This window comes from Mixophyes fleayi, chromosome 2 (genome assembly GCF_038048845.1).
Source record: "Mixophyes fleayi isolate aMixFle1 chromosome 2, aMixFle1.hap1, whole genome shotgun sequence".
NCBI classification, from domain to species: Eukaryota; Metazoa; Chordata; class Amphibia; order Anura; family Limnodynastidae; genus Mixophyes; species Mixophyes fleayi.
In genome coordinates, this window is record NC_134403.1 from 40,884,855 (window position 1) to 40,908,838 (window position 23,984).

At 36.1% G+C, this 23,984-nt stretch overlaps 1 protein-coding gene across 3 annotated transcripts in view; it reads right to left on the reverse strand.

The window, feature by feature from the left end:
- The window catches only part of SGCG (sarcoglycan gamma), a 333,094-nt gene that overhangs the window by 192,713 nt on the left and 116,397 nt on the right, over positions 1 to 23,984 (reverse strand). Inside the window, exon 1 of one of the 3 annotated variants that reach the window (XM_075198844.1) lies at positions 16,194 to 16,364. The exons of 1 other annotated variant lie outside the window; for it this stretch is intronic. The gene's annotated coding sequence lies outside the window, so the exon portion shown is untranslated. Of the gene's footprint in view, positions 1 to 16,193; positions 16,365 to 23,984 lie in introns of those variants that run through there. One more of the 3 variants, XM_075198843.1, reaches the window with a different exon arrangement.

Consider the following 23,984-nt stretch of genomic DNA (forward strand, 5'->3'; position numbering starts at 1 on the left):
TCACTACCTCTAGTTAATTTAGATTGCAAGGCTTGTAAATATAAATACTTTGAAGATAAAAAAAAGCAGGCTGCACAGACTGTGGAGCTAGAAAGTGAAATTAAATGGACCACGTTACTTTGGTGGCTATCTATGCCCCCCCCCCCCCCGCCCTACACTTGTAGTTGAATATAAATAAAGCAGCCTGCATAGACTGTAGAACTAGAAATTCAAATATACAAAGAAATGGACAAAGGCAATTTGGTATCTGTCTGCATCATAATCATCAACATCCTCCTCAGCGCCAGCTACATCAACATCCTCCTCCCGGTGTACAACATTCACACCTTCATTAGCCAAATCTGTAACTGGACTGTGGGTGATCCTTCCAGCATATGCAGAGGGTGTGCTGCAAATGCTGGATGGAGTCACCTCTTCCTGTACAGTGATGGGAAGGTCAGGGTTCACAACCAACAACACCCTTGGACTCGCCTTGGGGATTTGTGATGTCATCTGTTTAGAAGGCAGAGTTCTTTGATGTTTTGTTGTTGTTGCTGACAGCATAACTCTCTTAAATTTTTTGTAGGGGGGGGAGGAGGAGGTCTTAGATCCTTTGGTGAAGCTGGACCACTAGTCATGAACACGGGCCAGGGCTTAAGCCGTTCCTTGCCACTACGTGTCGTAAATGGCATATTGCCAACTTTACGTTTCTCCTCAGATGATTTTAAGTTTCTCTTTTTGCTATTTTTTGAGAACTTGGGCTTTTTGGATTTTACATGCCCTGTACTAGGAGATTGGGCATGCCAGACGACGTTGATATGCATTTCATCGTCTATGTCATGACTAGTGGCAGCAGCTTCAGCATTAGGAGGAAGTGGGTCTTGATCTTTCCCTACTTTATACTCCAAATTTTGGTTTTCCATTATATGTAGCACAAGAGAGCGTACCCCTAAGCCACACACACTCGGCAAAGCCTTTAAAAATTATATGCGGCACAGGAGAGTAGCACTGGACTTATACTGCTGAATCAGTGAACTTTGTAATAGCAGTACCACTGGACTTATACACTGCTGAATCAGTGAATTTTGTAATAGCAGTACCACTGGACTTATACACTGCTGAATCAGTGAACTTTGTAATAGCAGTACCACTGGACTTATACACTGCTGAATCAGTGAACTTTGTAATAGCAGTACCACTGGACTTTTACTGCTGAATGTGTGAACTTGGTAATATTGCAGTACCAATGGGCTTATATACTGCTGGATTGGTTTTGCAAATTTGGTTATAATTATTTTTTTTTTACATTTTTTATTTTAATTTTTTTTATAACTTTTTTTTTATTTTTTAAAAACTTGGGAATAATGGGGAAATAACTATGCCCTTAGAAGCACAGAGCACAGGACACAGCACCACTGGACTGAACAGGACACAGCACAGGACCCAGCAGCACCACTGAACTCAGCAGGACAGAGCACAGGACACAGCACCACTGGACTGAGCACAGCACAGCACAGAACTTAACTGAACAGCACGAGATATAGCAGGACAGAGGACCACCTAACACACCCTCCCTCTACCCTGATCAATGCCCGAGTGAAGATGGCGGCGACTAGCGGGGAATTTATAGGATCCGAGTATCGCGAGATCCGACAACGGGATTATGAGTCAGAGCCTCAGTTTCAGATTTGAATTTGGCGCCAATACCCGGATCTGTCTCGGATCCGACTCGGATCGGCAATGTTCGGGTGGGCTCGGATTTCATAAATCCGAGTGCGCTCATCTCCACATGTAATACATCATCTTGCCTGTCACTTTTCAAAAAAGAACGCCCACATATTCTGGAATCTGACTCCTAAATTCCAAGACCTGTGTTTAAAGGGGGTCTTGTCATCACCAATCCTGGACATTCCATAGTGGGGTTTAAACGCTGAGACTCCAGTTCTAGACTGGATACATAACACTGAATGCTAGCACCTCCCAAATGATCAGTATTGGTGTACATGCATTTTAACTGTATGCACCATTATGAACAAATATGTAGAGGTTTAAATAATTTTACAATAATAAAAGTGATCTGAATTAAATGTTGCATATGGGAATATAATTATCAACTAGAGCCCTTTAAAATAAATAGTTTATGTGTCATTGATTGCAACTTTATATCTAATCTCAGAATACAAGCTTATACATGATACTCGACATGAATGAAGTTTTAGAGCTGTACTGTGTGTTTTAGTTTGAATTAAGGGCCTCCTTTAGAGAAAGCTGCAATTTGCTGCCCAAATCTATGAGTAAAAGTATGACCGCAAAATTGTGGCCTAATATGTATATTCTTAGTCGCACATATCTTGGTATGTACAAATTACAGCATAAGTATGCAGCTGCATCATGATACATTCTAAGATCCTGAGTCATTAAGGAAACTAAGTAAAAAAAAAAGGGAGTAAATGTTCATCGGGATAAACCATGTTATAATGCAAGGGGTGCAAATTAGTTTATTATTTTGCATTTAAGGAAATACTGGCTTTTTTTTCATCTAGCACACAAATACTTGATAGCTTTATATTTCAACATTTTAAATTTACCTCCCCCTCCAATGTAACATGGATTTGCCCAGATACAAAGTTACTCCTTTTTATGCTTTGCTCTCCTTAATGACTCAGGCCCTAAGTGTACCATGGTGCAACTGTTAAGATAAAAACTGATAAGTAAGGCTTTTGCAGTTATCATCATCAGATTGATTGGCTTAACTAAACAATATATAGTGGTAAAGACTGGCCTAATGTGGGGGGGGACATAGAGTGGGGTCTTCCAGAAAAAGTGACAAGCTGGTCATACTATAACACCCCATGCTGTTGGGTTGACCAACAGCATGGGGTCCTCCTGTCATAATGTGAGCCAGTCTCACCTTGGGCAGCACATGGCAGAAGCCCCTAGGGCAATGGTGCTCTTCCTGGCACTCATTTGGCAGTGGTATGCAATTTAGCACCTATTAAACCATTTTCCAAGGGGTAAAGGTATCAAGCTGGGAATCTGATAGGTTGCTATAGGCAACATCTTCACTTTTCAAACCCGCTGGAAACTCACAGCTTAGTATATTTATCACTTAGAGAGTGCAGACAGAACAAAGGACAAGGTGCTAGCACATCCCAGATAAAGTTGGCAAAATGAGACCACCTTATCTCATACTCCCTACTCTCCTGGAATTTCTGGGAGAATCCCGAATTTCAGGGAGTCCTCCTGGACTCCTGGAAGACTAGGCACAACTCCCGGATCCTAAAAAAATTCAGAAATTAACGACATTGAATATCGGGGGCGGGGCTTAATCGTGTCATTAAGCACTTCACCCGCTGCTCAATACTGTGAATCTTGGAATTTTATAGTGTGGGTGGGGCCAAAATGATGAATTTTTCAAGTCCTGCTCCCACATGCCCACCTCTTCCCCCGAGCTCCTGGAAGCCAGCTTCTAAAGGTTGGCATGTATGCCTTTTCTCATATAAAATATAAAAGGGAAAAGGAAAATCAGAGAAAAATAACAATAGGAAAGAATATAGAACAGAAAGAATGAAAGAAAGAGGATAGAATGAAAGAAAGAAAGAGGATAGAATGAAAGAAAGAATGAAAGAATAAGGTAGAATGAAAGAAAGTAAGACTACGCATAGAATGAAAGAAAGCATGAAAGAATACAGATAGAATGAAAGAAAGAATGAAAGAATACGGATCGAATGAAAGAAAGAATGAAAGAATAAGGATGAAATGAAAGAAAGAATAAGGATAGAATGAAAAAAAAAATGAAAGAATACGGTTAGAATGAAAGAAAGAATGAAAGAATAAGGATAGAATGAAAGAAAGAATGAAAGAAAGAATGAAAGAACGCAGATAGAATGAAAGAAAGAATGAAAGAACGCGGATAGAATGAAAGAAAGAATGAAAGAACTCGGATAGAATGAAAGAAAGAATGAAAGAACGCGGATAGAATGAAAGAAAGAATGAAAGAACGCGGATAGAATGAAAGAAAGAATGTAAGAACGCGGATAGAATGAAAGAAAGAATGAAAGAACGCGGATAGAATTAAAGAAACAATGAAAGAACGCGGATATAATGAAAGAAAGAATGAAAGAATAAGGATAGAATGAAAGAAAGAATGAAAGAACGCGGATAGAATGAAAGAAAGAATGAAAGAACGCGGATAGAATTAAAGAAACAATGAAAGAACGCGGATATAATGAAAGAAAGAATGAAAGAATAAGGATAGAATGAAAGAAAGAATGAAAGAACGCGGATAGAATGAAAGAAAGAATGAAAGAATACGGATAGAATTAAAGAAAGAATGCAAGAATACGGATAGAATGAAAGAAAGCATGAAAGAATACGGATAGAATTAAAGAAAGAATGCAAGAATACGGATAGAATGAAAGAAAGAATGAAAGAATACGGATAGAATGAAAGAAAGAATGAAAGAATACGGATAGAATGAAAGAAAGAATGAAAGAATAAGGATAGAATGAAAGAAAGAATAAAGAATAAGGATAGAATGAAAGACAGAAGGAAAGAATAAAGATAGAATAAAGGAAAGATTGAAAGAATAAGGATAGAATGAAAGAAAGAATGAAAGAATAAGGATATAATGAAAGAAAGAATGAAAGAATAAGGATTGAATGAAAGAAAGAATGAAAGAATAAGGATTGAATGAAAGAAAGAATGAAATAATAAGGATAGAATGAAATAAAGAATAAAAGAATAAGGTTTGAATGAAAGAAAGCATGAAAGAATAAGGATAGAATGAAACGAGGAATGAAAGAATAAGGATAGAATGAAAGAAAGAATGAAAGAAAGAATGAAAGATTAAGGATAGAATGAAAGATTAAGGATAGAATGAAAGAAAGAATGCAAGAATACGGATAGATTGAAAGAAAGAAAGAATGAAAGAATAAGGATAAAATGAGAGAAAGAATGAAAGAATAAGGATAGAATGAAAGAAAGAATGAAAGGATACGGATAGAATGAAAGAAAGAATGAAAGAATAAGGATATAATGAAAGAAAGAATGAAAGAATAAGGATATAATGAAAGAAAGAATGAAAGAATAAGGATTGAATGAAAGAAAGAATGAAATAATAAGGATAGAATGAAATAAAGAATAAAAGAATAAGGGTAAAATGAAAGAAAGAAAGAAAGAATACGGATAGAATGAAAGAAAGCATGAAAGAATAAGGATAGAATGAAAGAAAGAATGAAAGAATACGGATAGAATAAAAGAAAGAATGAAAGAATACGGATAGAATGAAAGAAAGCATGAAAGAATAAGGATTGAATGAAAGAAAGCATGAAAGAATAAGGATAGAATGAAAGGAGGAATGAAAGAATACGGATAAAATGAAAGAAAGAAAGAAAGAAACAAAAAGGACAGAATGAAAGAAAGAAAGAAAGAAAGATTACGTATACAATGAAAGAAAGAATGAAAGATTACGAATAGAATGAAAGAAAGAATGAAAGAAAGAATGAAAGATTACGGATAGAAAGAAAGAATGAAAGAATAAGGATAGAATGAAAGAAAGAATGAAAGAATACAGATAGAATGAAGGAAAGAATGAAAGAATACGGATAGAATGAAAGAACGAATGAAAGAATAAGGATAGACTGAAAGAACGAATAAAAGAATAAGTTTAGAATGAAAGAAAGAATGAAAAAATAAGTATAGCATGAAAAAAAGAATGAAAGAATAAAGATAGAAAGAATGAAAGAATAATGATAGAATGAAAGAAAGATTGAAAGAATACGGATAGAATGAAAGAAAGAATGTAAGAATACGGATAGAATTAAAGAAAGAATGCAAGAATACGGATAGAATGAAAGAAAGAATGAAAGAATACGGATAGAATGAAAGAAAGAATGAAAGAATAAGGATAGAATGAAAGAAAGAATAAAGAATAAGGATAGAATGAAAGACAGAAGGAAAGAATAAAGATAGAATAAAGGAAAGATTGAAAGAATAAGGATAGAATGAAAGAAAGAATGAAAGAATAAGGATATAATGAAAGAAAGAATGAAAGAATAAGGATTGAATGAAAGAAAGAATGAAATAATAAGGATAGAATGAAATAAAGAATAAAAGAATAAGGGTAAAATGAAAGAAAGAAAGAAAGAATACGGATAGAATGAAAGAAAGCATGAAAGAATAAGGATAGAATGAAAGAAAGCATGAAAGAATAAGGTTTGAATGAAAGAAAGCATGAAAGAATAAGGATAGAATGAAACGAGGAATGAAAGAATAAGGATAGAATGAAAGAAAGAATGAAAGAAAGAATGAAAGATTAAGGATAGAATGAAAGAATGAAAGATTAAGGATAGAATGAAAGAAAGAATGCAAGAATACGGATAGATTGAAAGAAAGAAAGAATGAAAGAATAAGGATAAAATGAGAGAAAGAATGAAAGAATAAGGATAGAATGAAAGAAAGAATGAAAGGATACGGATAGAATGAAAGAAAGAATGAAAGAATAAGGATAGAATGAAAGAAAGAAAGAATGAAAGAATACGGATAGAATGAAAGAAAGAATGAAAGAATACGGATAGAATGAAAGAAAGCATGAAAGAATAAGGATTGAATGAAAGAAGGCATGAAAGAATAAGGATAGAATGAAAGGAGGAATGAAAGAATACGGATAAAATGAAAGAAAGAAACAAAAAGGACAGAATGAAAGAAAGAAAGAAAGAAAGAAAGATTACGTATACAATGAAAGAAAGAATGAAAGATTACGAATAGAATGAAAGAAAGAATGAAAGAAAGAATGAAAGATTATGGATAGAAAGAAAGAATGAAAGAATAAGGATAGAATGAAAGAAAGAATGAAAGAATACAGATAGAATGAAGGAAAGAATGAAAGATTACGGATAGAATGAAAAAACGAATGAAAGAATAAGGATAGACTGAAAGAACGAATGAAAGAATAAGTTTAGAATGAAAGAAAGAATGAAAAAATAAGTATAGCATGAAAAAAAGAATGAAAGAATAAAGATAGAAAGAATGAAAGAATAATGATAGAATGAAAGAAAGATTGAAAGAATACGGATAGAATGAAAGAAAGCATGAAAGAATACGGATAGAATGAAAGAAAGAAAGAAAGAATAAGGGTAGAATGAAAGAAAGAAAGAAAGAAAGAAAGAAAGAAAGAAAGAAAGAAAGAAAGAAAGAATACGGATAGAATGAAAGAAAGCATGAAAGAACCCGGATAGAATAAAAAAAAGAATGAAAAAATAAGGATAGAATGAAAGAAAGAAAGAAAGAAAGAATAAGGATAGAATGAAAGAAAGAAAGAAAGAATAAGGGTAGAATGAAAGAAAGATTAAAAGAATAAGGATAGAATGAAAGAAAGATTGAAAGAATAAGGATAGAATGAAAGAAAGATTGAAAGAATAAGGATAGAATGAAAGAAAGATTGAAAGAATAAGGATAGAATGAAAGAATAAGGATATAATGAAAGAAATAATGAAAGAAAGAATGAAAAAATAAGGATAGAATGAAAGAAAGAAAGAAAGAATAAGGATAGATTTAAAGAAGGAATGAAAGAAAAAGGATAAAATGAAAGAAAGAACTAAAAAATAAGGATAGAATGAAAGAAAGAATTAAAGAATACGGATAGAATGAAAGAAAGATAGAAAGAATAAGGATAGAATGAAAGAAAGATGGATAGAATGAAAGAAAGAATGAAAGAAAGATTGAAAGAATGTGGATAGAATGAAAAAAAGCATAAAAGAACGTGGATAGAATGAAAGAAAGCATGAAAGAATAAGGATAGAATGAAAGAATTAAAGAATAAGGATAGAATGAAAGAAGGAATGAAAGAATAAGGACAGAATGAAAGAATAAGGATAGAATGAAAGAATGAAAGAATAAGGATAGAATGAAAGCAGGAATGAAAGAATAAGGATAGAATGAAAGAATAAGGATAGAATGAAAGAAAGAATGAAAGAATGAGGGTAGAATGAAAGAAAGAATGAAAGAATAAGGGTACTATGAAAGAAAGAAAGAAAGAAAGAAAGAACAAAAGAAAGAACCAAAAAAAGAAAGAAAGAAAGATAAAAGATAGAATGAATAAGGATAGAATGAAAAAGAATGAAAGAATAAGGATAGAAAGAAATAAAGAACGAAAGAATGAGGGTAGAATGAAAGAAAGAATGAAAGAAAGAATGAAAGAATAAGGATAGAATGAAAGAAAGAATGAAAGAATAAGGGTAGAAAAAAAGAAAGAATAAGGAAAGAAAGAAAGCAAGAAAGAACGAAAGAAAAAACGAAAAGAAAATGGATAGAATGAAAGAATGAAAGAATACAGATAGAATGAAAGAAACAATGAAAAAATATGGATAGAATGAAAGAAAGAATGAAAGAACGAACGCGGATAGAATGAAAGAAAGCATGAAAGAATAAGGATAGAATGAAAGAAAGAATGAAAGAATAGGGATCGAATGAAAGAAAGCATGAAAGAATAAGGATAGAATGAAAGAAAGAATGAAAGAATAGGGATCGAATGAAAGAAAGCATGAAAGAATAATGATTGGATGATAGAAAGCATGAAAGAATAAGGATAGAATGAAAGAATACGGATAGAATGAAAGAAAGAAAGAATACGGATAGAATGAAAGAAAGAATGAAAGAATACGGATAGAATGAAAGAAAGAATGAAAGAATAAGGATAGAATGAAAGAAAGAATGAAAGAACGCGCATAGAATGAAAGAATGAATGAAAGAACGAGGATAGAATGAAAGAAAGGATGAAAGAACGAGGATAGAATGAAAGAAAGGATGAAAGAATAAGGATAGAGTGATATAAACAACGAAAGATTGAGGGTAGAATGAAAGAAAGATTGAAAGAATAAAGATAGAAAGAAAGAAAGAAAAAGGATAGAATGAAAGAAAGAAAGAATGAAAGAATAAGGATAGAAAGAAAAAAAGCATGAAAGAATACGGATAGAATAAAAAAAAGCATGAAAGAATACGGATAGAATAAAAGAAAGCATGAAAGAATACTTTGTGAAAAGAATCCTTTATGTGCACGTTCATACTTACTAAATGTAAGTTTATTTTAACTTATGTTCATTAAACATTTATAATTGTATCACACTATCGGGGCTCCAATATACTTTTTTGCTTTTCATTACACTTGTGGGGATTGAGTAGGGATTCCCAAGGGAATTTAATGGCTGCATTCCAAAATCCCTCCCCATATCCTTAAGGAGCGCAGGAGGAACACCATTCTTTTATTGTGAAAGTGAATCCTATTGGGCCTAGCTGACCCCCTCAGTCAGCACAATGTAGTGCCCTCCAGCCTTGTGTTTGGAGTCACACCCAGGCCTCACCTGGGGTGCTTCTGATGCCTCTTGGATGGTGTGTCGGTACAGAGTAAATCCTACTCACCTTCATGCAGCAATGATCTGCCCGCCCATTAATGAGGTCCCCATCCTGTGGTGGGGATCAAATCTCTAGTCTACCAACACGAACAGAAATAAAAACACTGTTATCTGCAGCACTGTGACACTAAGAGCTTCTGTGAGGCAAGTCACATATATATATATATATACACTGTCCAGTGAGCTCTGATTGGATGTTCGTATCAATTAGAAATGAGTACAGTATGTATGATCAGTTGTAACTACCAGCCAGTCAGGACATTTTTTTTGCCGCCCTCACTGCTCTTGGTGTATACTACTGAGTTGAAAGTTGCTGCTAACCACTTGTCCACTGCTATTTTGTAAATTTCTTGCATTCTTACTAGAGATGCTCAGGCTCGGTTTTCCGAAAACCGAACCCACCCCCCCCCCCCCCCCAACATTGCCAATCCCAGTAGCAAGCCGAGTACTGCCTCGGATTTGAATCAAGGCAAAATGTCATTGTTGCATTGTCGGATCTCCCCAGGAGATCCAGTGCCATTGCTCACACAGAAACATGGGTAGCAGTGTTCTTGTCATTCTCCATTCTCCAGTGACATTGCTCAGTGCCATTGCTCACACAGAGACAGGAGGGATAGAAGTGTTCTTGTCACTTGGCACAAATTGACTGGAAATTACTGGAAATTAATTTTATTGAGGTTAATAATAATGTATGAACAATAAAAGAGCCAAATCATGTGATTTTAGCATTTTTTAGCATTTTTTTTTTTGTAAAAAAAATACAGATCCAAAATCAAAACACAAAGTTAATACAGATCCAATACCAAAACCAAAACACGAGGGTCATCATCATGATCATCATCTATTTATATAACGCCACTGATTCCGCAGCGCTGTACAGAGAACTCATTCACATCGGTTCCTGCCCCATTGGAGCTTGCAGTCTGAATTCCCTAACATGCACACACTAACAGAGAGAGACTAGGGTCAATTTTGATAGCAGCAAATTAACCTACCAGTATGTTTTTGGAGTGTGGGAGGAAAACGGGGCACCCGGAGAAAACCCACGCAAACACGGGGAGAACATACAAACTCCACACAGATAAGGCCATGGTCGGGAATTGAACTCATGACCCCAGCGCTGTGAGGCAGAAGTGCTAACCACTTAGGGTCAGTGAACATCCCTAATTATTACTACTCTTTATGAGGCCTATTATCAAGCTTATTTTAGCCGAAAAATCAATGATTATGGTAATCTTAGGTGCCGTGTCCAATTATCAACGGAACAATGCAAGAGAAATAATAGATTTCTCCAGTGTTCACTAGTACCACCGTCCCCACAGAGCTCTATGGGGATAGCTATTTGCCAAGCTATGAAAAGCATAGCTTGTCGTAAAATGCTAGTGCAATCTGTGGATAGCGTGAAGCATATGCTACCTCATTATAAGGATGCTGGAGAGTGTAAACTCTATGTAGTGTGACTGTGCATGTAACGTAGATACATGCCTGCCTAACAAATAAGTGATGTCTTTTGCTATTGCATCACTTGGGTCGGGACAGTCTGCTTTCAAAAGTGCTGTCCCGGCAGGCAAACAATAACAAATAGCTGTGAATAATCGGAGAGAGATCAGTGGTGAAAATAATTGAAAAATATTCTGGAAAATCCCAATAATTGGTGAATAGGCCCCTATAAGTGGAACCAAAGAAAGAAAGCATGAAAGAATATGGATAGAATGAAAGAATACGGATAGAATGAAAGAAAGAAAGAATACGGATAGAATGAAAGAAAGAATGAAAGAATACGGATAGAATGAAAGAAAGAATGAAATAATATGGATAGAATGAAAGAAAGAATGAAAGAATACGGATAGAATGAAAGAAAGAATGAAAGAAAGAATGAAATAACGAACGCGGATAGAATGAAAGAAAGCATGAAAGAATAAGGATAGAATGAAAGAAAGAATGAAAGAATAGGGATCGAATGAAAGAAAGCATGAAAGAATAATGGTTGGATGATAGAAAGCATGAAAGAATAAGGACAGAATGAAAGAAAGATGGATAGAATGAAAGAAAGAATGAAAGAAAGAATGAAAGAATGTGGATAGAATAAAAGAAAGCATAAAAGAACGTGGATAGAATGAAAGAAAGCATGAAAGAATAAGGATAGAATGAAAGAATGAAAGAATAAGGATAGAATGAAAGAATGAAAGAATAAGGATAGAATGAAAGCAGGAATGAAAGAATAAGGATAGAATGAAAGAATAAGGAAAGAATGAAAGAAAGAATGAAAGAATGAGGGTAGAATGAAAGAAAGAATGAAAGAATAAGGGTACTATGAAAGAAAGAAAGAACAAAAGAAAGAACCAAAAAAAGAAACAAAGATAAAAGATAGAATGAAATTATAAGGATAGAATGAAAAAGAACGAAAGAATGAGGGTAGAATGAAAGAAAGAATGAAAGAATAAGGATAGAATGAAAGAAAGAATGAAAGAATAAGGGTAGAAAAAAAGAAAGAATAAGGATAGAAAAAAAGAAAGAATAAGGAAAGAAAGAAAGCAAGAAAGAACAAAAGAAAAAACGAAAGAAAATGGATAGAATGAAAGAATGAAAGAATACAGATAGAATGAAAGAAACAATGAAAAAATATGGATAGAATGAAAGAAAGAATGAAAGAAAGAATGAAAGAACGAACGCGGATAGAATGAAAGAAAGCATGAAAGAATAAGGATAGAATGAAAGAAAGAATGAAATAATAGGGATAGAATGAAAGAAAGCATGAAAGAATAAGGATAGAATGAAAGAATACGGATAGAATGAAAGAAAGAAAGAATACGGATAGAATGAAAGAAAGAATGAAAGAATACGGATAGAATGAAAGAAAGAATGAAAGAATAAGGATAGAATGAAAGAAAGAATGAAAGAACGCGTATAGAATGAAAGAATGAATGAAAGAACGAGGATAGAATGTAAGAAAGAACGAAAGAACGAGGATAGAATGAAAGAAAGGATGAAAGAATAAGGATAGAATGATATAAACAACGAAAGATTGAGGGTAGAATGAAAGAAAGATTGAAAGAATAAAGATAGAAAGAAAGAAAGAAAGAAAGAAAAAGGATAGAATGAAAGAAAGAAAGAATGAAAGAATAAGGATAGAAAGAAAAAAAGCATGAAAGAATAAGGATAGAATGAAAGGAAGAATGAAAGAATACGGATAGAATAAAAGAAAGCATGAAAGAATACGGATAGAATAAAAGATAGAATGAAAGAATAAGGATAGAAAGAAAGAAAGAAAGAAAGAAAGAAAGAAAGAAAGAAAGAAATAATAAGGATAGAACGATTGGTCATCCCCTGCCGAAGTCTTGATGACAAAACGCGTAGGGACCAATGAGAGCTTAGATTGGTTACCGGGACAACCAAACCTGGAAGTGAGAGACCCGCTGTATGGAGATAAGCTGCTACACCTAGCACGAGCAGAGGACTTTGTGAAAAGAATCCTTTATGTGCACGTTCATACTTACTAAATGTAAGTTTATTTTAACTTATGTTCATTAAACATTTATAATTGTATCACACTATCGGGGCACAAATATACTTTTTTGCTTTTCATTACACTTGTGGGGATTGAGTAGGGATTCCCAAGGGAATTTAAAGGCTGCATTCCAAAATCCCTCCCCATATCCTTAAGGAGCGCAGGAGGAACACCATTCTTTTATTGTGAAAGTGAATCCTATTGGGCCTAGCTGACCCCCTCAGTCAGCACAATGTAGTGCCCTCCAGCCTTGTGTTTGGAGTCACACCCAGGCCTCACCTGGGGTGCTTCTGATGCCTCTTGGATGGTGTGTCGGTACAGAGTAAATCCTACTCACCTTCATGCAGCAATGATCTGCCCGCCCATTAATAAGGTCCCCATCCTGTGTTGGGGATCAAATCTCTAGTCTACCAACACGAACAGAAATAAAAACACTGTTATCTGCAGCACTGTGACACTAAGAGCTTCTGTGAGGCAAGTCACATATATAGACGGTCCAGTGAGCTCTGATTGGATGTTAGTATCAATTAGAAATGAGTACAGTATGTATGATCAGTTGTAACTACCAGCCAGTCAGGACATTTTTTTTGCCGCCCTCACTGCTCTTGGTGTATACTACTGAGTTGAAAGTTGCTGCTAACCACTTGTCCACTGCTATTTTGTAAATTTCTTGCATTCTTACTAGAGATGCTCAGGCTCGGTTTTCCGAAAACCGAACCCACCCCCCCCCCCCCAACATTGCCAATCCCAGTAGCGAGCCGAGTACTGCCTCGGATTTGAATCGAGGCAAAATGTCATTGTTGCATTGTCGGATCCCCAGGAGATCCAGTGCCATTGCTCACACAGAAACATGGGTAGCAGTGTTCTTGTCATTCTCCATTCTCCAGTGACATTGCTCAGTGCCATTGCTCACACAGAGACAGGAGGGATAGAAGTGTTCTTGTCACTTGGCACAAATTGACTGGAAATTACTGGAAATTAATTTTATTGAGGTTAATAATAATGTATGAACAATAAAAGAGCCAAATCATGTGATTTTAGCATTTTTTAGCAATTTTTTTTTTGTAAAAAAAATACAGATCCAAAATCAAAACACAAAGTTAATACAGATCCAATACCAAAACCAAAACACGAGGGTCATCATCATGATCATCATCTATTTATATAACGCCACTGATTCCGCAGCGCTGTACAGAGAACTCATTCACATCAGTTCCTGCCCCATTGGAGCTTGCAGTCTGAATTCCCTAACATGCACACACTAACAGAGAGAGACTAGGGTCAATTTTGATAGCAGCAAATTAACCTATCAGTATGTTTTTGGAGTGTGGGAGGAAACCGGAGCACCTGCAGGAAACCCATGCAAACACGGGGAGAACATACAAACTTCACACAGATAAGGCCATGGTCGGGAATTGAACTCATGACCCCAGCGCTGTGAGGCAGAAGTGCTAACCACTTAGGGTCAGTGAACATCCCTAATTATTACTGCTCTTTATGAGGCCTATTATCAAGCTTATTTTAGCCGAAAAATCAATGATTATGGTAATCTTAGGTGCCGTGTCCAATTATCAACGGAACAATGCAAGAGAAATAATAGATTTCTCCAGTGTTCACTAATACCACCATCCCCACAGATCTCTATGGGGATAGCTATTTGCCAAGCTATGAAAAGCATAGCTTGTCGTAAAATGCTAGTGCAATCTGTGGATAGCGTGAAGCATATGCTACCTCATTATAAGGATGCTGGAGAGTGTAAACTCTATGTAGTGTGACTGTGCATGTAACGTAGATACATGCCTGCCTAACAAATAAGTGATGTCTTTTGCTATTGCATCACTTGGGTCGGGACAGTCTGCTTTCAAAAGTGCTGTCCCGGCAGGCAAACAATAACAAATAGCTGTGAATAATCGGAGAGAGATCAGTGGTGAAAATAATTGAAAAATATTCTGGAAAATCCCAATAATTGGTGAATAGGCCCCTATAAGTGGAACCACCTAGATTTCTGTAATACTGTAGGAGAATTAGCTGAAGCGAAAAACTTTAAAGATGACGACCCCAACAATGCACATAGAGTAGGATATGAATGAGGTTTGTATAATGAAGTCGCAAAAGAGACAGTTAAAGAATAAAGAAATAATTATTTACTAAAAGCCTTCCAACAACTGGTAAGACCAGATGGTATAGCCCACACTTGCCAACTCTCCCGGAATGTCCAGGAGACTCACGAAATCTGGGTCGGTCTCCCGGACTCCCGGGAGAGCAGGCAAGTCTCCAGCGTCCGGCAAATATCTGGCCAAAATAACGCAGTGTTATTAACGCTAGTGGTGAATCGCGTCATTTTGGCCCTGCCCCCGCATTAAAACAGCATTTTCGGTGTGGGGGCAGGGCCAAAATAACGCAATTGCTAGCGCCCCGCCCCCTCTTACCCTCTGGCCATGCCCCCTGTTCGGGATATCCCGGACTTCAGTGCCTAAAAGTAGGCAAGTATGGTGTAGCAACCGTGACCTCACAGTTCATATTGGCACTCGCCCCACACCCTTCTCTTGCACTGTCAGCAGCCAAGGCATTCACGGGCACTACACTTTTAGTATATTTATTCTCTTCTCTTTAAACTTTGCATAATTTTTTTCACTTTTATATTTCATATCAAAAACTTTCAAACATGTTTAAAGAAGAAAACAAATCATCAGAAGCACATCTGCCATAAAAAATACACAACCCAGACACTACAGAAAACAAATTATCTTCATGGTAAGAGGAAACCGTTCCAACTGCTAATAAATCTTAGACACACACAAATGTCTCACACCCACTGCTGTCAATTTTGTGCGTTATACTAGCGATTTTAACACAATGACCCCCTATACCCACGTGTGTCGTTAATTGCGTTCAGGAACCACGTGGCAGAGTTGCGGTTCTCTAAGTGCTCTATTCAATCCACTGAACAAGTTAAATGCACTGAGGTCAATGAGGTGACCTCCCAAAAGCAAGTAAAACAATCGGATGTCAAGCACGCTTGCTTTTGACATGCGGTTTCACTGGCGATTGAACTTGCATTATTAATAGCAAATCAAACGCCAGTGGGTACCTAAGCTTAGTGCTAGAAAAACTATATTAACAGAACTATAATATGTCAGTGTGTAAACAACAGATGACACAGTTATATAAAACTGAAACAATAACACATTTAACACAGAAAGTAGTGCTCATCTTGTATTAAAGCAAATCCAAAGAGCCACTGTACAAAATCGTATGTATTTAGCATGAAGATATTTACAGAAAATGAAACTAACCTCTGGTTTTCTAGCAGTGTCCTGCCTCGCCGAATGTACAGAAAGAAAAGTTTCGGAAAGTTTAATGCAGACAAAGATTGTGTCTTGAAGTTCTCCACCGCCTACAGACCGGGAGTGGAAGATATTTTAGGACTGGCCAAATATCAGTGAAGCAAAATGCATTCACATGTTTGGCTGTATTTGCATTCCAGCCCACTGCAACCACATACCCAGCTAATTTTACTCTGTCGTATTGTAGCCAGCTCCTTAGTTTAACATCTCAAATCCTCTGAAAGAATGAAACAACTGAAGAAAATGACAGCAGACATCAAGCTCAGTGATGTAAATTTATTTTTGTCTACATAAAAGGATATTCTGAAAAATAATGTCTCAAACAGTTCTGACATGCAATAGTTTGTATGCAGGCAGTTTTTACAAATACAATTCTGCATTATCATAAAAAAAAACACAGTACTGGAATACAAAGTGCCCTTTGCAGACTGGTTTTTACTTGTTTAAATAAAGAGCAAGATGTCATTGTTTTTATAGTTGAATGAAGAAGAAGGGAGAAGTCAATGTTTCCAAAGCAGCAGACAACTGTCAAAACAAAGCAGTAGAGTCTGGATCTGGATAAGTTTATGAGTTTATCCCAAGTACTTTCACGGGCGCTTCAAAGTGTGTTCTGTTTTAAAGGGGAAGTATCAGTTTAGGATACCCGAGTTCTATTTACTGAAGGCCAAAGTGTCCAGTTGTAAACTAATTATGGTGACTGCTTTACAATGTACTAATATTGTGGTTGCTTATTAAGCACAACACAGTATTTCAGCTACTGAAATCAACTACTGAAAAAATAATTTTAGGTATAGGCTTTAGAAGTCAATGTAGCATAAAATGACAGCTACAGTAAAGATACACTCCCAATTCATAGCACATGTAACCTGCTATTTTCAGTGACAAGGTTGTAAGTGGCATTTGAGGTTAGGGTAACCTGGTTGGCTATTCAAGCTCGTAAATACCATGAACGTGATTGGCCATTGATGCACTGGAGATGGTCACTGCACAGATGTCCAATGAAGGACATCGGGAACTTCAAACAGTGGTCAGATAGTCAGAGGACAGAGGACTGCCCATGGGGGAGTGGTGCATGTTTATTTACAGACCAGACCCACACTAATAGTCACTGGCAAAGCCTACCAGCATCTAGAGCAAGAATAGAAAGTGATAATTGCATCTAATATACAATATAATGCTGGCGACACGTGCTGTGATACCTGCAGTTGGAACAAAACATTCTTCACCGCACCAAGCTAAACCCCTAATATAGATATTCGAAAGAATCTTCTTATTTCATTTAGGGGAGGTGCTCCTACACAATATGAACATATCATCCAAAAAATAGGGGAAGAAGAGGGGGGGAGGGGATAAAGAAAATGTGTATACAGGGCACTCTTTTACCGTACGTAATATAATAAGTTTCTGTTAAGATTTATATCTTTATTACATGAATTCAATTAGCGAAATATTAAAAACACTATGTGATTGAACATACTAACCTATGACATAAGGTGAACAAACTGTTAAAAAGTAGTAATAATACTACTATGCTGTCTCACTGCATTCTAAATAATTTTTGATAATAGCATTTGCGTATTCTGATGTTCATGCATACTATATACGTCTGTTATTTCTCAACATGTATAAACATTGAGGTCCCGTTAAATATAGGGTCAAAACCTATAGTCCTGGTATATTAGGGTGTATAGACAGAGGAGCCCTATGTCCTACTACTCTGTGAGCATCCTTGTGAAGCCTGTATATTCGCTCCTGTTGGAGAATCACTATATAATCAGGAGAACTGAATAATTCAGCTATTATGGTGTGATAATATGTATATTCACCACCATTGAACTCTATCCTGTGTAGTAGATTTCTAAGTGCCAGGCTTCGCCTAACAGCTAGTATCCATATTACCACTGTATATCTACTATCTAATGCACATCATAGCGTGATGTACCTAATATCATGTGTTACTGATAGATATTGTAGGCTCCCTCAGACTAAACAAAGTAATACAGCTATATATCAGTTGTTAGATACGTGCCGTAACATGAGGTATCTAATATCGTGTGATGTTAAAAGATGTTGTAAAATAACCCAGCCCAAGTAGAGAAATATTGAACCTGATCCCTTAGGTTAGTATAATGGAGTGCTACAAGGCATAACATATAACTTTGATCATCAGATAAACCGTTCGAAATTCGATACTATGATATCTGGCATGCCTCATAAACTATATCCCTTACTCCTTTGGCTGTGCTGCTATTGAATTGACTGTAATAAGCCCATTGACTCGTTGCAGCATAGTTTGTTTCACACTGTGATCATTTCCCCCGGACTGTCCGGGTAGAGTGTTATTCAGGGCTTGATACTGAATGTTTATTTAATTTAATTATATTATCAGATGTAGTAGCATGAAATGTTTGGTAGTATTCCAGGCTCTCTCAATCTGGCTTGGTTGTTATAAAGCCAGACCTCTTGTATCCCCTTTCCCCTTCAGTTGTGCTGCCATGAGATTAATTATAGTAAACCTATTAGCAGCTATGCTGGAGACTGATTGCGGCGTGGGTAATCTTACACTATAATAATTTGTCCCAAGCTGTCTATAAGGGGTGTCACGCTAAACACAGTATAGCTATATGATAATAGTATAATCTGTCTAAAATGCTGTACTTTGTAACCCCGCTAGTATAAAGAAAGGAGGACTGGTTATAGGTTTGAAATAGATAATTAAAAGAGCATGTGAAGACAGTGAGCTCAGCTGAACGCCAACGCGCGTTTCGCTAAGAGCTTTATCAAGGCAACCCGATGCGAGGCAACGATAGGCTATTTAAGCGTGTAACCACGCCCCTAAATGACGTCACACCTATTCCCAGTCTGGGCTCCGTTTGTAATTGAGCCAATCGTAGTTAATTCCTCCTATCACATGATCCAACTAAAGAACGAGCCCTTAAACTGGTCTGATTCTAAGAGGGAAACTATAGTAACCACCTAAACAATAAACTAGTATCAGTAGTCTCTTATGATACCTATACATCCATTCATAATGTGTGTACTCAGCGGCCTAATTGGTATGTTACCTTTATCTGTCTTTTAAGCTGTGTATATAGCGTCTCTAAGGTAAGTATAATAAAGCGTATATTCAATATGTCATTGTGAATAATCTCTACAATTGCATATTCCCAGTTATAGGGATCCCAGGGTATATAATATGAAAATGAAAAGGTATCATATCTAGTTCTCAATTTATCTTCCTAACAGGAGATATTAGTATAACTAATACTAATAAACACCAATAATTATCAGAGTGAATTTGTGTTGATTACTGTACAGTGAATAATAAAATGTAAAGTGATTGATTATAAGAAGAGCCATCAGGATTTTATCTTCAGGCCCATTTAGTGAGCTTATTTTATATAAATTACTATAGTATGATATTGATCCATTATGTAGCTAATAATGAACCACATTAACTAGTGTGAATTGTATGAGGTATTAAATTATGTATACCATTTAGAAGTGATACTATGCAAACATTATAAAAGTGATAATATCCTAAACCAACTACAACCAAAAAAGCGAAAAGTGAGGGTTTACGTCTAACTACATAGCTACATAGTCTCGTAATAATTACCGCTATGTCTATAAAGGTAACGTGAATCGTGATCATTCAATTATTAAATTTATTCGTGACTTTATTGTTGTAATATAGTGACAGAAATAGTTTGTAGCTACCCTATATTAAATAAGTTATACTATTATTATAGATATCGTGACCCTATTACCTAGGTGTTACTATATCCTTTTTATTCCCCTTTCCCTCTGGGACTAGCCTTAATAGGAGCCAAAAATATATTACCATATTATATAACTAGGAATAGCCATTCACCCATATCCAACAAGGTAAAGTGGACTTTCCATTATTAGTCCTTGTTACATTTTTGTCTATGTTTGTTGTCTCATGGTCTATGTATACTTAAAATATTGTATACTTAGAGATCAATTACTGACTCAGTAATGTGTTATTACCCTTATGTTACACACAACGTAATTAGTAAATATGGCCCCTATATTTGTAAATTTTATGTAGAGGTAAGAGACTCTTTTTTGGTAGTTAGATTCCCCAAGTATACTGTTTACATTATTAGATTGAGTTTGTATGAGTCAATTAGGTAAAAACCATATAGTTACTGTTGTCATTAAGGCCGTGGGGGATTAAACTCCCCATGAGAAATATTTTCTTAGTCTCATGTTTCAGGAGCTCTGTATGTATGTCTCCTCCTCTGAGACCCAGATTAACCTGTTCCATAGCGAAAGCTGTCAGAAATCTCGGATCACTTTTGTGAAATTTATAGAAATGTCTGGCTACTGTAGATAATGGCCTCATGTTGGTCTTATCCTTGCCTGCATTTCTTATGTTGCCAACATGTTCAAGGATCCTTCTTTTGAACGGCCTACTTGTCATCCCTACATATCGTAATTGGCATGTACAGGTTAAACAGTATATTACATTGCATGTATTGCAATTTAAAAACTGATCGATCTTCCAGATCTTGGAGAATCTATCCGTATATTCTTTTGTCTGCACTATATATCTACAAGCCTTACATGTTCCACACATAAAGCAACCTTTTGGTCTTACTGATATTGGTTCTCGTTGTGTTTGAAATGAGCTATGAACCAGATTGTCTCTCAAATTTTTTGAGCGCCTCCAAGTTATAGATGCTCTATCTTGTAGGGTATTTTTCAGGTCTTCATCTAGCATCAAAACGTGCCAATGTTTCTGAAAGATCTTATTGATGTCTTTCCATTCTGTACAGAAAGTGCCTATCATCCTTGTCTGTACACACTTTGTTTGTTGTTTATTTTTTGGTGGAGTGTGTATGAGAGACTCTCTATCTCTTGTCATTACTGCCTTTTCAGCTTGTTTAATGGTACGTTTGCTGTAACCCCTATTAAATAGTCTCTGTTTCAATTCGTTGGATCTAACTGTGTAGGTCTCTACATCTGAGCAATTTCTTTTGACTCTCAACAGTTCCCCTTTAGGGACCCCCTTGATCACTGGGGGAAAATGGGAACTGGTAAAGTGAAGCAGACTATTCGTTGCAGTTTTTTTCCTATACATATCCGTGCTGAGTTTACCATCTTCAGTTTTAGTAATGGTGAGATCTAAAAAATTGATCTTAATACTATTGATCTCCGAAGTTAGTTTTAGATTTAAATCATTTCTATTAAGACACGTAATAAGATCATGGAAAAGGGAATTCGGTCCGTCCCATAATATGAAGACATCATCAATATATCGCAGCCATAAGATGATATGCTGTGTATATTTTTCATTTTCAGAATTAAAGACGTGTTCCCTTTCCCACCATCCTAGAAACAAATTTGCATACGTGGGGGCACATGCTGTCCCCATTGCCTTTGATAAAGATATAAATCTTAACAGAAACTTATTATATTACGTACGGTAAAAGAGTGCCCTGTATGCACATTTTCTTTATCCCCTCCCCCCCTCTTCTTCCCCTATTTTTTGGATGATATGTTCATATTGTGTAGGAGCACCTCCCCTAAATGAAATAAGAAGATTCTTTCGAATATCTATATTAGGGGTTTAGCTTGGTGCGGTGAAGAATGTTTTGTTTGAATTGTATATAGTGTGCTTTGACACACAATCTGTTTTCTCACCAGCACAAGAAGTATAGCATAGCTATTAATTTAATAACACAACTAATCCAATTTTGGAATAAAACTATTAACTATTATTCCCGATGGCGGCCTTTAGCGTAAGCGGTGACCTCACTATAAGACAAGAGAGATGGAAAAATAATGAAGATTTTGATTTTCTCTCGGATTTAATAACGAATGATGGTAATAGAGGGGATTGGACGCAAGATCTCCTCACATTGAGAAATTTAATGTTCAAACAGACGAAAACTTTCTGGAACAGGACGATGTTCTATAATTACACTAAGCAAAATATGGTTCCAAGAGGCCTCAGACCTAGGCTATACCCAGCTTTTGATTTGGCCAACGAGGGTCTGAAAAAAGACTGGGAAAAAGCCTTAACAACATGTTCAAATGAGCTAATACAAATTCTAATAAAACATGATAGCATAATATTGGAACAATGTACTAAAGAAATAACGGCATTGGGGGAAAAATTAAAACAACATGAGAATCTTGATAGCTTCCAAAAAGCATATGTTAAATTCAAAGATGATTTGGATCAATTTGAAAAAACAGTGGAGGAAAAGAAACGTGTTAAATTCACTAGGGATCGTAATGACTATTTAAATAACACAGTCTTTAGATGGCATCTGAAAAGACCAACTAATAAGTCGGTCTCCTTTACTAGTGCCTCAGAGATGGACTCATCAGAAGGGGAGACAGGTGAATCCTCTATGTCAACCAGAGAGGACCCCACACTGAGGAGGGATTTTTTAGGGCTACGCATAAGAGATCGAGAGAGCAGCAACACTACAAAACGAGAAAGATACGCAGGGGGGGGAAGAAATACAGACAAAAAGAGGAAAGCCATGGAAGAGCAAGAGACTCCTCATACTACACGGAGGAACTACAGGAGAAAGAGATATTAGATGATGAGTTGAGAATCATCAACCTTACAGATAAACATCTTAGCTCCACACATATAAAACTACTGAGTAGGGGTTTGTCCTTTTCCCCCTCCCAGCCTTTTGATAAGTTTGGGTGGGAGAAGGATCTTATGCTCTTCTCGAGAAAACTCCTCCTGAAGAAATTCTTCTCGAATCAGTCCAGAAACATAGAGGGCCCTACAGAACCAAAGCTGGACATAACCAGTCCCATTTTTAACACTGAAGAAGAAATTAATGCACTTCAAATATTGGAAGAACTTGATAACGATAACCAATCATCCACTATGCCATTTGAAGTTCCCAAATTTAAGAAAAAATCTACATTTCTACCGGATATAGCTATCTGTCCACAAGTTAAGATCTTCAGAGAACTGGTCTCGCAGGATCTAGATCAACTTCTTCTTAAATCGTCTAAAAACAGATCACATAAAAACAATATCAGTAAGGATGAGAGAACAATATTAAAGGAGATTCAAATGTGGAAAGACATTATTATAAAACCCTCGGATAAGGGAGGAAATATAGTCCTCTGGCCAAAGGCACAGTATCTGAGGGAAGTCTACCAACAACTAAACGACCCAGATTGCTACCAACGCCTCATATTTAATCCAGCAGCCAATTACTTATCATCATATAATAGACTTATTAAACATACTTATGATGAAGGAGTCATTACTAAAGAGGATTATGAATTTCTGGAGGTTTTACATCCTAAAACGCCTGTCTTCTACATCCTACCCAAAGTTCATAAGAACGAACAAAATCCCCCAGGGAGACCGATTGTATCGGGAATAAATAGCCTTACTGAGAAAGCCAGTATTTTTGTGGACCTTCATTTACGAAAACATGTTTTGAGCCTAGACTCTTATGTGAGAGACACGCTTGATGTACTATCGAAAATTAGTAACATTACGGTTACTGCATCTACTAAGCTGGCCTCCTTAGATGTCGAATCCTTGTATTCAAATATAATACACAAACAAGGAATTAAAGCAGTACGCTATTTTTTGGATATGGAAAAACATGAGGATTTCAATGACTTCTTAATACTACTGTTGCAATTCATACTAACAAAAAATTACTTCCTGTTTGAGGAGAAATTTTTCCTTCAAATACGTGGGACGGCAATGGGGACAGC